The 4,694-nt window shown below is 45.4% G+C and overlaps 1 pseudogene; it reads left to right on the top strand.

Moving 5' to 3' along the window:
- Positions 1–3,832: 3,832 nt before the first annotated feature.
- Positions 3,833–3,992, top strand: LOC130274642 (U2 spliceosomal RNA; annotated as a pseudogene).
- The last annotated feature ends 702 nt before the right edge of the window (positions 3,993–4,694 follow it).

The following is a 4,694-nucleotide window of genomic DNA, read 5'->3' as shown; positions in this document are numbered from 1 at the left end:
TTCCTTGACATGACCATGCCAACACACCTTGAAGATCCGCTGGACTTCTGGGCAGCCAAACTTGATTTGTGGCCACAACTAGCAGAGTTTGCCCTGGAAAAGCTGTCCTGCTCGGCCAGTAGTGTGCCATCAGAACGGGTGTTTAATGTGGCGGGGGCCATAGTAACCCCAAGGAGAGACAGACCTTTGTGAAGATGAATCAGGCATGGATCAGCCAGGATTTCCACCCACCAATGCCTGATGCATCAGAGTATTGAAAATCCTCTCAGAGAATTGGGTGTGTCTCTCCCTTGTGGTGCTGGTAGGTGATTGGTGTGTCTGCTCAAGTAGCCTTGTCTATGAATCATCTGCCTGTGGCCTCTTCAGGACTAGTTAGTGTCCCAGTACGTATGAGGACCCCTAGTGGTGGGATTTTCAGAATACGTTTTATTTATTAAATATAAAAAAATATATATATTTAAACAGCCATATAACAAAACGTCTTTAAGTTTTATCAGTAACAACATGTAATACGTTTTTAGATCTGACAGTGCCCATTTAACTCACAGGTCACCCCTAACATGGTCAGCCTGTACATTGTAACATATGCTTCATACAGAGAACCTTATGAAGTGCTCTGTATGAGGCATTTAACCCCTTAAGGATTGAGGGTTTTTCCGTTTTTGCACTTTCCTTTTTACCTTTAAAAAATCATAATTCTTTCAATTTTGCACCTAAAAATCCATATGATGGCTTATTTTTTGCGCCACCAATTCTACTTTGTAATGACATCAGTCATTTTACCCACAAATCTAAGGCAAAACGGAAAAAAATTATAATTGGGTGTCAAAATTGGGGGCTTCAGTTTTTTTCAGTAAAAAATACACCTTCCCTTTATTCTGTAGGTCCATACAATTAAAATTATACCCTACTTATATAGGTTTAATTTTGTTTTACTTCTGTAAAAAATCATGACTACATGCACGAAAATGTATCCGTTTAAAATTGTCATCTTCTGACCCCTATAACTTTTTTATTTGTCCGCGTACAGGGCGGCATGAGGGCTCATTCTTTGCACCGTGATCTGAAGTTTTTAGCGGTAACATCAGACTTTTTGATCGCTTTTTATTCATTTTTTTTCATGATATAAAAGTGACCAAAAATACACTATTTTGGACTGGAATTTTTTTGCGCACATGCCATTGACCGTGAGGTTTAATTAACAATTAACAATATATTTACATTGATCTTTGTTATCTCATAGGATAACATTGATCGATGATTCTGCCACTTGACTGCTCATGCCTGGATCTCAGGCACTGAGCAGTCATTCGGCGATCGGCGATGCAGGAGGAAGGTAAGGACCCTCCTTGTGACTGCCAGCTGTTTGGGATGCCGCTATTTTGTTGTAGCAGTCCTGAACAGCCCAATTAGCTAGTCGGGAGCAGTTGACTTTCACTTTAGACGCGGTGATCAACTTTGAACGCCGCGTCTAAAGGGTTAATAGCGCACGGCACCACGATTAGTGCTGCGCACTATTAGCCACGGGTCCCAGCCGTTGTCCCGGGCCCGACCCGCTATGACGTGGGGCCACGCCGTGACCCTGCGTTATAGAAAGGGAGCGGACTCAGGGCGTACAGGTACGCCCTGCGTCCTTAAGGAGTTAATACAATGTACAAGGTAATTCTTGGCTTTGTGCATGCAAGAGGGGAGTCACAGCAGGCAAACAGCCCTGAATTATACATAGTATACATTGGTGAATAGCCTTTCACATTTTCATAGGAAGCATCCAGGACAATCCCTGTTGAAGAGTTTGCTAGCAAAACTGTGTCCTATTTCTTTACAAAGCAACCACCTTTTTTTTTCATAGGGTGGAAAACATTTTTAAAAAAGAAAAGAAAATGTGAACATAATAAAAGAAATGTGGACATAAATAATACAGCTTCTAGTAATTATAATAATCGCCATAATTATAATTGTAACAACAAAAAAGCTAAGTACGTTGTATGTTATAATATCTTCCCAGCAATTACAAAATGTTCTAAATATGAAACAGGGTTATTGCTCATTTGCTCATTTTCGATAAATAACCCCCGCCATCAAGATATGTAAGCGGTGACTATTTAGTAGGCCATTAGATTCTTTGAGCATTGTGTTATTGATCTTGCCTGTCCCTATGTGCCGCATTGCTCAGTCATTTAGGCAAATTAAGGTCAACTAATTAATGGCCAGAATTACAATGTGGCTGCATACGGCATTAACACACACAAAACGTGACAGGTATTCAACAGATATTGCAACATTGTGGGTTTGGATTAATGTTATTTATTTTCCTTGCAGTGTATATATATATATATATATATATATAAAAGGGGTTAGTACTTTCCTCAGGGAGAGGACACCTCTTCAGGTGTAACGGAGATTCAGGTTAGGCCATTTAGCACTCCGCAGGCATTCTGGGTAGGGGAATATGTAAAGCAGCTCATTACACAACCTTTTCAGGTAGTGTTCCCTGGTATCAGCTTAGCTCCTGTTAAGGAATATAAAAAGCTGAACGGGATATATGCCAAGCCAGACTACTCCCCAAAAGGGAAGTTTCGACCCATCTGCAGACAGCTGTTTCGGGGTTTTTGCCCCTCGTCAGTACAGAGCAGGGTGATCTGGCTTGGCTGTGGTGAGAGGCCTGAGGCTTTAAAAGGGGTTAGTACTTTCCTCAGGGAGAGGACACCTCTTCAGGTGTAACGGAGATTCAGGTTAGGCCATTTAGCACTCCGCAGGCATTCTGGGTAGGGGAATATGTAAAGCAGCTCATTACACAACCTTTTCAGGTAGTGTTCCCTGGTATCAGCTTAGCTCCTGTTAAGGAATATAAAAAGCTGAACGGGATATATGCCAAGCCAGACTACTCCCCAAAAGGGAAGTTTCGACCCATCTGCAGACAGCTGTTTCGGGGTTTTTGCCCCTCGTCAGTACAGAGCAGGGTGATCTGGCTTGGCTGTGGTGAGAGGCCTGAGGCTTTAAAAGGGGTTAGTACTTTCCTCAGGGAGAGGACACCTCTTCAGGTGTAACGGAGATTCAGGTTAGGCCATTTAGCACTCCGCAGGCATTCTGGGTAGGGGAATATGTAAAGCAGCTCATTACACAACCTTTTCAGGTAGTGTTCCCTGGTATCAGCTTAGCTCCTGTTAAGGAATATAAAAAGCTGAACGGGATATATGCCAAGCCAGACTACTCCCCAAAAGGGAAGTTTCGACCCATCTGCAGACAGCTGTTTCGGGGTTTTTGCCCCTCGTCAGTACAGAGCAGGGTGATCTGGCTTGGCTGTGGTGAGAGGCCTGAGGCTTTAAAAGGGGTTAGTACTTTCCTCAGGGAGAGGACACCTCTTCAGGTGTAACGGAGATTCAGGTTAGGCCATTTAGCACTCCGCAGGCATTCTGGGTAGGGGAATATGTAAAGCAGCTCATTACACAACCTTTTCAGGTAGTGTTCCCTGGTATCAGCTTAGCTCCTGTTAAGGAATATAAAAAGCTGAACGGGATATATGCCAAGCCAGACTACTCCCCAAAAGGGAAGTTTCGACCCATCTGCAGACAGCTGTTTCGGGGTTTTTGCCCCTCGTCAGTACAGAGCAGGGTGATCTGGCTTGGCTGTGGTGAGAGGCCTGAGGCTTTAAAAGGGGTTAGTACTTTCCTCAGGGAGAGGACACCTCTTCAGGTGTAACGGAGATTCAGGTTAGGCCATTTAGCACTCCGCAGGCATTCTGGGTAGGGGAATATGTAAAGCAGCTCATTACACAACCTTTTCAGGTAGTGTTCCCTGGTATCAGCTTAGCTCCTGTTAAGTACCCAGAATGCCTGCTTCTCGGCCTTTTGGCTAAGATCAAGTGTAGTATCTGTTCTTATCAGTTTTCATGCTGGTGGGGATGGGTGCTGCATGGAGGATGCAGGTGTACCAGGGCTTTCCGGGGCTGGTTCTGAGGAATCAGCTCGACGGCTGCCCCGATGTGACCTGTTCCCTCCGGGTCTCGCCATGAGGCTGAGAGGGTCTAGAGCCGAGGTACTTTTGTGCCTCGGGGAGTGGTGACCCCGAGGTGCCGAAACTCACTGGGAGAATAGGCTCACTGAGTTGAAGCACGGGCACCATAATCTCTTCACCTTGTGGCACTCACCTCTTGATTCCCGGCCTTCTGGCTAGGATCAGAGAAATTTTTATAGATCCGGCCGGATGTCCGGGCAGTATATCTGCACACATTCACTTATTTATTTATTTTTTGTCTCACTGTGTCACTTTTTGCGTGTTGTGTGTTCACAGGATTTGTCAGGATGCGGTAGCCCTTCTGGGTGTCCCTCCTGGCGGTCTAGGGGAGGTGTGTGTGGCCATTAGGTTCCGCACCTCCCTGCAAACACCCCGGGTACTCCTGCTTCGCAGGGTACCTACCGTAATCGGCTCTGCGGGCAGATACCTTGGCTAACGCCAAGGGGGATGCCGGGAGCATTTGTGGTCTCCTAGTAGCTTCGGCGAAAAGGGACATCGAACCTGGAACCTCGCAGGTACCTTTTGGTCCGGAGGCGAAGGGTAAGGTTTGTTGGGGGGCCTCTCTCCTATCGGAGAAGGGCTTGCGATAGACCGCATCCTTTGTGCACGTTTTTTTAGTGTAACACGTTTGCACTTTTTCTTGCACTTTGGGTGAATCGAAAGCACGTTCCTCGGCTTTA

The sequence above is a fragment of the Hyla sarda genome, chromosome 5 (genome assembly GCF_029499605.1).
Source record: "Hyla sarda isolate aHylSar1 chromosome 5, aHylSar1.hap1, whole genome shotgun sequence".
Lineage (NCBI taxonomy): Eukaryota > Metazoa > Chordata > Amphibia > Anura > Hylidae > Hyla > Hyla sarda.
This window is presented reverse-complemented; position numbering and strand designations above follow the sequence as displayed.